A 12,085-nucleotide genomic window follows, 5' to 3' on the forward strand; every position below is an offset into this window, starting at 1 on the left:
TGGGACGAAGAGAGCCCTGCTACTACTACACGTTTCGATCACTCCCCAAGGGCCGCCGGCATTTGCTTCCGGATGGTCTACAGCACTTGGAGAGTTGGAATTTATCCATCCCTCCCGATTTGTTTGAAATCAACCTTCTGGAAATCTGCAGTTTCGGAAGAAGGTGGTTCGCCATACAAAACCTGTCCTTTGTCAAATAGGTTGTCCTCACTTTTCCGTGTGTTCTCCCCCATTTCTCTTTCCTCTTCTCTCTCCTAGGAAGCATTGAGTTTACTTAGGAAAAGTTAACAGTTCCTGTGACTTAACTGCGCTTAAACCCAAAGAAAAGCAAATGTGTATTCGAAAATTACACAATAAAATAAGTTTTCTAAAACCTGTTTTTAATTTTTTTTTTAAGGCACATTTTGCCCACTTAGGGCTAGTTACCTGTTTTGACAGCTGTAGCTAAGAAATTAGTCTCATGAAAATTAAACAAGCTTAAAGTTTGATGTGTTATTTATTTGCTTGCAGTGTTAAGTCAACCCAGTGCGTTGAATAATTTCATTTTATCTGGAAGGACAGGCATCTGTTGTTAACTTGGGGTTATTTTCCCCTTCAAGGCAATGACTATTACTAGTAACTGATTAAGAATTTACACTTCTACCAATTCTTTAGGTGGTGTATATAGTTTCTCAAAATTATCAAGTCATTCCAAAGAAACTTAACCCTTTAAAGGAGATATCAACATATATACATTAAGGAAGACCAGGTTTTGGTTTTTTTTTTTGGAGACAGAGTCTCACTCTGTCCCCCAGGCTGGAGTGCAGTGGCGCGATCTCGTCTCACTGCAAGTTCTGCCTCCTGGGTTCACGCCATTCTCCTGCCTCAGTCTACTGAGTAGCTGGGATTACAAGTGCCCACCCACCATGCCCTGCCTTTTTTTTTTTTTTTTTTTGTAAGTAGAGAGGGGGTTTCACCGTAATAGCCAGGATGGGCTCGATCTCCTGACCTCATGATCCACCTGCCTCGGCCTCCCGAAGTGATGGGATTACAGGCGTGAGCCACCGTGCCTGGCCCAAGGAAGACCAGGTTTTTAATCATAAAAATAAAGATTCTACAAGACTGCTTTGATATATCCTTTTCTTCTTCTTCTTCTTTTTTTTTTTTTCTGAGTCGGAGTCTCACTGTCACCCAGGCTGGAGTGCAGTGGCACACTCTTGGCTCACTGCAACTTCCGCCTCCCAGGTTCAAGTGATTCTCCTGCTTCAGCCTCCCGAGTAGCTGGGACTACAGGCGTGTGCCACCACACCCAGCTAATTTTTTTGTGTTTTTAGTAGAGGTGATGTTTCACCGTGTTAGCTAGGATGGTCTCCATCTCCTGACATCGTGGTCTGCCCACCTCGGCCTCCCAAAGTTCTGAGATTACAGGTGTGAGCCACCGCGCCCAGCCTTGGTTTGGGTTTTATTGGCACACAGGCATGATTTGCTGCCTGAAGTTATTTAATTGGGTTGTGAATCAAAGCGTATGTGGCCAGTTTTTAAGCATTATCTCCTGTGTGCCAGGTGGTGTCCTAGACACAAATGGTACAAGCCAGACTCCTAGATGTCCCTGTTGTCATGTAGCTTATATTTTAGAGGGTGGTGTTACTGCTAGGTGGTTTTAATTAAGTGTGGAAAGGGTGAGGAGTACTGTGTTAAATAGGGTAGTCCAAGGAGGTAACACTGTGTAGAGTTCTGATGGAAATGTGAGAGCAAGCCACTACTGTCTCAGGGAAGAGTATAACAGGCAGTGGGAACAGCAAGGACAGACCTTGAGGTAGAAGTAGGTGTAGTGTGATGTAGGAAGAGCAAGGTTGCTGGAATGCAGTGGGTCAGTGGAAATGGTGTAGAGTAGCAATGGGAAGCAAGTCACTTAGGGCCTTGTAGGCCATTGTAAGACCTTTGGCTTTGACCCTGATTAAAAGGGGAACTATAGGAGAGTTTTGAGCAGAAGAGAAACATAGTTCCACGGGACAAGTATACAAATAGGGCAGCAATGTTGCTTAGTGGTTGTTATAGTTTCTCTAGGTAGACTCAATTGAAATCTCAGCCTACGTTTTTTTTTTTTGAGACAGAGTCTCACTCTGTCACTCAGGCTGGAGTGCAGTGGTGTGATCTCGGCTCACTGCAGCCTCTTCTTGGGTTCAAGCAGTTCTTGTGCCTTGGCCCTCTGAGTAGCTGGGACTACAGGTGCACACCACCATGCCCGGCTAAAATTTTTGTATTGCTAGAAAAGACGGGGTTTCACCATGTTGGCCAGGCTGGTCTCCTGCTCTCAGATATCTTCTCAGCCTCCCACAGTGTTGGGACTACAGGCATGAGCCACCACGCCCAGCCTAGCCTTTCTATTTTATTAGCTGTGTGTCTGAGTACGATGTCACTTCACTTCTGTCTTGTTAGTTTCCTCATCTGTAGACGGGATAAAAGCACTCCCCAGCTGATAGGGTTTTTCGTTTGTTTGTTTGTTAGTTTTTGAGGATTAAATGAGCAGATATACCTAAATGTGCTTATAATAATACCTAGGCCAAGCACAGTGGCTCACACCTGTAATCTCAGCACTTTGGGAGGCTGAGGTGGGCGGATCACCTGAGTTCAGGAGTTGGAGAACACTCTGGCCAACATGGTGAGATCCCCATCTCTACTAAAAATAGAAAAATTAGCCAAGTGTGGTGGCACACGTCTGTAATCCCAGCTACTTAGAAGGCTGAGGCAGGAGAATCGCTTGAACCTGGGGGGCGGAAGTTGCAGCGAGCTGAGATCGCACCACTGCACTCCAGCCTGGGTGACAGTGAGACTCCTCAAAAAAATAATAATACCTAACAGCAAGAGCTCAATGAATATTAGCTCGTAGCAATTTAAAGGTGCTTTACAAAGAGTTGTTTTTTTCACTTGACTCTTTCGCAGCCCAATTTTTTTTTCTTTTCTTTTTTTTTTTTTGAGACGGAGTCTTGCTCTGTCCCCCAGGCTGGAATGAGTGGTGCGATCTCGGCTCACTGCCAGCTCCACCTTCTCGGGTTCACGCCATTTTCCTGCCTCAGCCTCCTGAGTAGCTGGGACTACAGGTGCCCGCCACCATGCCTGGGTAATTTTTTTGTATTTTTAGTAGAGACGGGGTTTCACAGTGTTAGGATGGTCTTGCTCTCCTGACCTCATGATCCACCCGCCTCAGCCTCCCAAAGTGTTGGGATTACAGGCGTGAGCCACTGCATTCGGCTACCCAGCCCAATTTTCTTAAAATTTTTTTAGCTTTTCTTCACTCAAAAGTACTCAATAGGTCATGGTGAATCTACACTATTTTGGGCATGTCCAACCAATACCTATTGGTGGAGCTGAAAATCAGTACTGATTAGGATGTACTGCTTTGGAAGCAAGCCAGCATTACATCAAATAAAAAACATTTGGTCTGTGGCATTGTGTTGTATTCATTGTTTTGGTTTTTTTGAGGTGATCAGCAGATGGTGAGCACTGAGACAAACCTGTAGTGTTCAGCTGGAAAGCTGTTTTCCTGGCCTCCAGCCATAGCGCTTGAACTCTTGCTGCCAGGCTACCTGAGAGTGGACTGATTGGACTTTAAGATCTCATCCTCCCTTATCCATGGTTTTGCTTTCCACAGTTTCAGTTACATATGGTCAACTGCAGTCTGAAAATATTAAGTGGAAAAACCCAGAAATCATTAATTCATAAGTTTCTTTTCTTTCTTTCTTTCTTTTTTTTTTTTTTGAGACAGAGTCTTACTCTGATGCCCAGGCTGGAGTGCAGTGGCGCGATCTTGGCTCACTGCAACCTCTGCCTCCTGGGTTCAGGCAATTCTCCTGCCTCAGCCTCCTGAGTAGCTGGGATTACAGGTGTGCGCCACCACGCCTGGCTAATTTTGGTATTTTTAGTATGTTGACCAGGCTTGTCTTGAACTCCTGACCTCATGATCCACCCTCCTCGGCCTCCCAAAGTGCTGGAATTACAGGCATGAGTCACTGCGCCTGGCCCTCATTAGTTTCAAATTATGCATTATTCTTTGTAGTGTAATGAAATATCTTACCATACTGCCTGGGACATGAATCATCCCTTTGTCCAACATGTTCACACTGTATATGCTTCCTATACTGTAATTACTTAGTAGTCATCTTGGTTATCAGAACAAACAGTATATATAGGTTTCACCACTATCCATAGATAGTGCCACTGCACTCCACTCCAGCCTGGCAGCAGAGCGAGACTCTGTCTCGAAAAAAAAAAAAAAAAAGAAAGAAAAGAAAATCTTTTCTACGTTCATAGTAATGATCCAATAGAGGAGGGTATACTTTCTAACTTATTCTATAAAGCTAGCATTACATTCATACCAAAACCAGAAAAAGGCATCACAAGAAAATATCTATCATGAATATAGATTTAACAATCCTCAGCAAAATATTAACAAACTGAAACCGGCCACATGTAAAAATGATTCTACACCAGATAAGTGGGTCTAAGTGGGGTTTATACCAGGAATGCAAGATTGGCTTAATATCTGAAAATCAAGTAATATTACCATATACTACATTAAGAATACAAAACAAAAACCACGTAATTAATAGATGAAGGAATAATATTTAATAGAAACTCAACACCCATTCCTGATAAAAACTGTCAGCCAGGCCAGGCATAGTGGCTCAAGCCTGTAATCCCAGCACTTTGGAGGCCGAGGCGGGTGGATCACCGGAGGTCAGGAATTTGAGACCAGCCTGACCAGCAAGGTGAAACCCCGTCTCTACTAAACAGATGAAAAATTAGCTGGGCTTGGTGGTAGGCACCTGTAGTCCCAGCTACTCAGGAGGCTGAGACAGAAGAATTGCTTGAACTTGGAAGGCAGAGGGTGCAGTAAGCTGAGATCACACCACTGCACTCCAGTCTGGGCAACAGACAGAGACTCCATCTCAAAACAAAAAAAATTTGTTTTATACGTAGAAAATCCTAAGGGATCTATAAGAACTGGTATGCAAATATACTAAGGATACAAAATACAAAATCAATGTATAGAAATCAACTGTATTTCCATACACTAGCGACAAACAATCCAAAAATGAAATGAAGAAAACAATTCCATTCTTTTTGTTTTTTTGTTGTTTTTTTTTTTGAGACAGAGTCTTGCTCTGTTGCCCAGGCCGGAGTACAGTGGCACGATCTCGGCTCACTGTAAGCTCCGCCTCCCGGGTTCGCACCATTCTCCTGCCTCAGCCTCCTGAATAACCGGGACTACAGGCGCCTGCCACCACGCCTGGCTAATTATTTGGTTTTTTTTTAGTAGAGACAGGGTTTCACCATGTTAGCCAGGATGTTCTCGATCTCCTGACCTCGTGATCTGACCGTCTCGGCCTCCCAAAGTGCTGGGATTACAGGCGTGAAGAAGAAAATAGGAATAAATTTATCAGGCTGGGCGCGGTGGCTCTTGCCTGTAATCCCAGCACTTTGGGAGGCCAAGGCAGGTGGATTGCCTGAGGTCAGGAGTTCAAGATCAGCCTGGCCAACACGGTGAAACCCTGTCTCTACTGAAAATACAAAAATTAGCCAGGCATGGTGGAGCGAGCCTGTAATCCCAAATACTCAGGAGGCTGAGGCAGGAGAAATCACTTGAACCCAGGAGACAAAGGTTGACATGAGCCAAGACTGCACCACTGCACTTAAGTCTGCGAGACAGAGTGCAACTCTGTCAAAAAAAAAAAAAAAAAGGAATAAATTTATCAAAGGGCAAGATTTATAGATTTATATACACTGGAAACTAGAAAACACTGCTTAGAGAAACTGAAGAAGCCCTAAAGAAATGGAGAGCTCTACTACGTTCATGGACAAGATAATATACTTGACCCTTGAACAATGTGAGGGTTAAGGGCACTGATACCATGGGCAGTCAAAAATCTGCATATAACTTCTGACTCCCCCAAAATTTAACTACTAATAACCTGTTAACCAGATTGACAACAGAAAGTCAATTAACACATATTTTATATATGTATTGCATACTATATTGTTACAATAGAGTAAGAGAGAAAAAATGTTATTAAGAAAATCGTAAGAGAAAACATATTTGCTACTCATTAAGTAGAAGTGTATCATCATAAAAATCTTCACCCATCTTCAGGATGAGCAGACTGAGGGAAAGAAAGGAGTTGGTTGGTCTTGCTGTCTCGGGGTAGCAGAGGTAGAAGAGGTGAAGGGCATGGAAAGGAGGGCAGGAGAGGCAGGCACATCTGGTGTAACATTACAAAAATACATCCTCATTTCTGTCTGACTTTTTTGCTTTTCCATTTCTCTAAAAACATTTCTATACAATGCTAATCCTTCTTCCACCATTCGCTTTCATTTCAGTGCCAGTATCATAGAACGGTCCATTCCATATTCCATAAACAAAGCCAAAGGAAGTCTTGAATAATTGGAACCCTTCTGGCAAATTGTCTAATGTCAATTTTTTCCTGCCCCTGTTTCTTGTACATCTTATTCCTTACTGTCTGGCACAGAAGCACTCATCTCCATCAAGTCATCTTCTATTAATTCCTCAGGTGTGGTGTCTATTAGCTCTTGAATTTCTCCAAGATCTGTACCTTAAAACTCTTCACCCTTCACCTTTTTTGCCATATCCACAATCTCTTTCATGATTTCCTTAACCAGCTGTCATAAATCCTATGAAGTCATGCACATCTGGACAGAGTTTTCTCCACCAGGAATTTATTGTTTCAGGCTTGATGGCTTCCACAGCTTTTTCTATAACAATGGCATCTTCCGTGGTGTAATCCCTCTAGACTTTCATGACGTACTATCAGGATTCTCTTCCTTGGTGTTAACAGTCTTTTCCAGAGTATCCCAATAATTAGTCTTGAAAGTCCTGGACCAGGTGCAGTGGCTCAAGCCTGTAATCCCAGCACTTTGGGAGGCCAAGGCGGGCAGATCACTTGAGGCCAGGAGTTCGAGACCAACCTGGGCAAAATGGTGAAACCCCATCTCTGCTAAAAATACAAAAATTAGGCCGGGCGCGGTGGCTCAAGCCTGTAATCCCAGCACTTTGGGAGGCCGAGACGGGCGGATCATGAGATCAGGAGATCGAGACCATCCTGGCTAATACGGTGAAACCCCGTCTCTACTAAAAAATACAAAAAACTAGCCGGGAGAAGTGGGGGGTGCCTGTAGTCCCAGCTACTCGGGAGGCTGAGGCAGGAGAATGGCGTGAACCCGAGAGGAGGAGCTTGCAGTGAGCTGAGATCCGGCCACTGCACTCCAGCCTGGGTGACAGAGCGAGACTCCGTCTCAAAAAAAAAAAAAAATACAAAAATTAGCCAGGCATCATGGTGCGTGCCTGTAATTCCAGCTACTCGAGAGGCTGAGGCATGATAATTGCTTGAACCTGGGAGGCAGAGGTTGCAATAAGCCGAGATCACCCCACTGCACTCCAGCCTGGGCGACAGAGCCAGACTCTTTCTAAAAAAAAAAAAAAAAAAAAAAAAAAGTCCTTACAACCTCCTGATCTAGAGGCTGAATTAGAGACACTGTTTCTGGACAAGCGGACCACTTCAAAGCCTAGTGTTGAACTCATGGGATTCTGGGTGGCCACAGGCATTGTATCAAAAGAACTTTAAAAGGCAGTCCTGGCCGGGAACCGTGGCTCACGCCTGTAATCCCAGCACTTTGGGAGGCCGAGGCAGGCGGATCACTTGAGGTCACAAGTTTGAGACCAGCCTGGCCAACAAGCTGAAACCCTGTCTCTACTAAAATACAAAAATTAGCTGGGCGTGGTGGCAGGCACCTAGAATCCCAGCTACTCAGGAGGCTGAGGCAGGAGAATCGGTTGAACCCGGGAGGCAGAGGTTGCAGTGAGCCAAGATCATGACACTGCACTCCAGCCTGGGGGACAAAGCGAGACTCTGTCTTAAAAAAAAAAAAAAAAATGTAGTCCTTTACTGGCATGGTACTTCCTGATTTCAGGGACAAAGCATCAATGGAACTGAATCAGAAAATGGGTTCTCAGCCGGGCTCAGTGGCTCATGCCTGTAATCCCAGCACTTTGGGAGACCGAGGCGGGCAGGTCACAAGGTCAGGAGATCAAGACCACCCTGGTTAACACAGTGAAACCCTGTCTCTACTAAAAATACAAAAAATTAGCTGGGTGTGGTGGCGGGCGCCTGTAATCCCAGCTATTCGGGAGGCTGAGGCAGGAGAATGGCGTGAACCCAGGAGGCAGAGCTTGCAGAGAGCCGAGATCACGCCACTGCACTCCAACCTGGGCCACAGAGCAAGACTCCATCTCAAAAAAAAAAAAAAGAGAGAGAAAATGCGTTCTCATTATCTAGGCTTTCTTTTGATATAAACAGACTGGCAGCGGTGTTTTATCTTCTCCCTTCAAGGCTCAGAGGTTAGCAGCTTTATAGACAAGGGTAGTCCTGATCATAAACTTGACTGCATTTACACAAAACAGAAGTTAACCTAGCTCTTCCTGCCTTAAATCCTGGCACTCACTGCTCTTCCTTACTAAAAAATGTCCTTTGTGGCATTGTTTTCCCCAGAATAGGGCATTTTTGTCTGCATTAAAAACCCATTCAAGCAGATATCCTTTTTCCTCAATGATTTTCTTAATGGCATCTGGGAACTTGTTTGCAACCTCCTGGTCAGCAGAAGTTGCTTCTCCTGTAACTCTGACATTTTTTAAGCCAAACTTCTCTACAATTATCAAACCGTTCTTTGTTGGCATTAAATTCTCCAACTTTAGATCCTTTACCTTCCTTTTGCTTTAAGACACAATGACTGATTTTTCTCGAAAAATATTAGAGGCTATAGGTATGTCTTTCTTTTTTTTTTTTTTTTTTGAGACGGAGTCTCGCTCTGTCGCCCAGGCTGGAGTGCAGTGGCCGGATCTCCGCTCACTGCAAGCTCCGCCTCCCGGGTTTACGCCATTCTCCCGCCTCAGCCTCCCGAGTAGCTGGGACTACAGGCGCCCGCCACCTCGCCCGGCTAGTTTTTTGTACTTCTTTTTAGTAGAGACGGGGTTTCACCGTGTTAGCCAGGATGGTCTCGATCTCCTGACCTCATGATCCGCCCGTCTCGGCCTCCCAAAGTGCTGGGATTACAGGCGTGAGCCACCGCGCCCGGCCAGGTATGCCTTTCTTATAGCACTCTTGCACCCACATAAAAGCTGCATCTTCAATATGAAATAAAAGGTTATTTTGGCCAGGCACAGTTGCTCATGCCTGTAATCCCAGCACTTTGGGATGCAGGCAGATCACAAGGTCAAGGGTTCGAGACCAGACTGGCCAATATGGTGAAACCCCGTCTCTATTAAAAATACAAAAATTAGCCGGGCACGCTGGCAGACACCAGTAATCCCAGTTACTCGGGAGGCTAAGGCAGGAGAACTGCTTGAACCTGGGAGGCAGAGGTTGCAGTGAGCTGAGATTATGCCACTGCACTCCAGCCTGGTCAACAGAGCAAGACTCCATCTCAGAAAAAAAAAAAAAAAAAGTATATTTCACAACCAGTCGTGGTGGATCATGCCTATAATACCAGCACTTCGGAAGGCCAAAGTGGGACAACTGCTTGAGCTCCAGAGCTGGAGACCAGCCTGGGCAATATAGTGGGACCCATGTCTCTATGGCTAATTTTTATGTTTTTTAGTAGAGACGGGGTTTCACCTTGCTGGTCAGGCTGGTCTCAAATTCCTGACCTCCGGTGATCCACCCGCCTCGGCCTCCAAAGTGCTGGGATTACAGGCTTGAGCCACTATGCCTGGCCTGGCTGACAGTTTTTATCAGGAATGGGTGTTGAGTTTCTATTAAATATTATTCCTTCATCTATTGAGTTAATTACGTGGTTTTTGTTTTGTATTCTTAATGTAGTATATGGTAATATTACTTGATTTTCAGATATTAAGCCAATCTTGCATTCCTGGTATAAACCCCACTTAGACCCACTAATCTGGTGTAGAATCATTTTTACATGTGGCCGGTTTCAGTTTGTTAATATTTTGTTGAGGATTGTTAAATCTATATTCATGATAGATATTTTCTTGTGATGCCTTTTTCTGGTTTTGGTATGAATGTAATGCTAGCTTTATAGAATAAGTTAGAAAGTATACCCTCCTCTATTGGATCATTACTATGAACGTAGAAAAGATTTTCTTTTCTTTCTTTTTTTTTTTTTTTTTTTTGAGACAGAGTCTCGCTCTGCTGCCAGGCTGGAGTGGAGTGCAGTGGCACAATCTCGGCTCACTACAACCTCTGCCTCCCTGGTTCAAGCGATTCTTCTGTCTTGGCCTCCCAAGTAACTGGGACTACAGGCACGTGCCACCGTGCCCAGCTAGTTTTTGTATTTTTAGTGAAGATGGGATTTCACCATGTTGGCCAGGTGGTCTCGTCTCTTGACCTCGTGATCCACCTGCCTCGGCCTCCCAAAGTGCCGGGATTACAGGCATGAGCCACCACGCCCAGCCAGTAATGATTTTCTTTTTTTTTTTTTTTTTTTTTTGAGACGGAGTCTGGCTGTGTCGCCCGGGCTGGAGTGCAGTGGCCAGATCTCAGCTCACTGCAAGCTCCGCCCCCCGGGTTCCGGCCATTCTCCTGACTCAGCCTCCTGAGTAGCTGGGACTACAGGCGCCGCCACCACGCCCGGCTAGTTTTTTGTATTTTTTTTAGTAGAGACGGGGTTTCACCGTGTTCGCCAGGATGGTCTCGATCTCCTAACCTCGTGATCTGCCCGTCTCGGCCTCCCAAAATGATTTTCAATATGAAATAAAAGGGTGTTTTACAGCCAGGTGTGGTGACTCATATCTATAATCCCAGTACTTTGGGAGGCCAAAGTTTGGAATACATGATTTCTTTAAATATGTGATTCTCAATGGAAGGGGCAGGGATTTTACCTCTTGGAAGACATTTGGTAACATCTGGAGAAATTTTTGGTTATCACAGCTGGTGGCGAGTGCTTCTGGCACCTAGTGGGTAGAGGGAAGGAATGCTACGGAACATCCTAAAAGGCAAAGGCAACCCCACAACCGAGAACTCTCTGGCTCAAGATGTCAGTGATGCTGAGGTTGAGAAACCCTACAAATGTGTAGTATTTACCACTGAAACCCATGGGCTTAGACTTTGTTTCATGGGAAGATACTCAGTTATTAATTCAGTTTTTTTTTTTTTTTTTTTTTTTTTATTGTTATGGGTCTATTCAGGTTTTCTTTTTCTTCTTGAGTGAGTTTTGGTAATTTCTGTCTTTCTAGATATTTGTCCATTTTATCTGGTGCTCTAATTTGTTGGCATAAAGTTGTTCATGGTTTCCCCTTTTAATACTTTGATTTCTATAAAGTCAGTTGTGATGTTCCCTCTTTCATTTCTAATATTAATAATTTGTGTCCTCCCCTTTTTTTTAATTGGTCAGTTCAGCTAAAGGTTTGTTAACTTTGTTGATCTTTTCAAATAATCACCTTTTGGTTTTCATTGATTTTCTCTATTTTTCTGTATTCTATTTTATGGCTTTCTGCTCAAATCTTTATTATTTTCTTCTTTCTGCTTGCTTTGAGTATAGTCTGCTCTTTTTCTACATTTTAAAGGTAGAAGGTTAGGTTAGTGATTGTGATCTTTTCTAATGTAGGCATTTACAGCTATAAATTTGTTTCAGCACCACTTCAACTTCATCTCATTATTTTTGGCAAATTGTGTTTGCATTTTCATTGAGATAAAATATTTTCTAATATCTCATGTTAAATCTTCTTTGACCTCCTGGTTATTTAAAAGTGTGTTGTTTAGGCCGGGTGCAGTGGCTCACGCCTGTAATCCCAGCACTTTGGGAGGCCGAGGCAGGCAGATCACGAGGTCAGGAGTTCGAGACCAGCCTGGCCAATATTTATTTGATAATGCCTTTATTTCACTGTTAATTTTTGAAGGATAATTTTGTTCAATGTAGAATTTAGCCTGTCTCTACTAAAAATACAAAAATTAGCTGGGCGTGGTGGTGTGCACCTGTAGTCCTAGCTACTTGGGAGGCTGAGGCAGAAGAATTGCTTGAACCTGGGAGGTGGAGATTGCAGTGAGCTGAGATCGTGCCACTGTACTCCAGCCTGGAA

General features: G+C 44.1%; 1 protein-coding gene across 7 annotated transcripts in view; it reads left to right on the top strand.

Annotated features, from left to right (window-relative positions):
- MAPKAPK5 (MAPK activated protein kinase 5) overlaps positions 1–12,085 on the top strand; it is a 61,422-nt gene that overhangs the window by 810 nt on the left and 48,527 nt on the right.

Source organism: Macaca mulatta, chromosome 11, assembly GCF_049350105.2.
Source record: "Macaca mulatta isolate MMU2019108-1 chromosome 11, T2T-MMU8v2.0, whole genome shotgun sequence".
NCBI lineage: Eukaryota > Metazoa > Chordata > Mammalia > Primates > Cercopithecidae > Macaca > Macaca mulatta.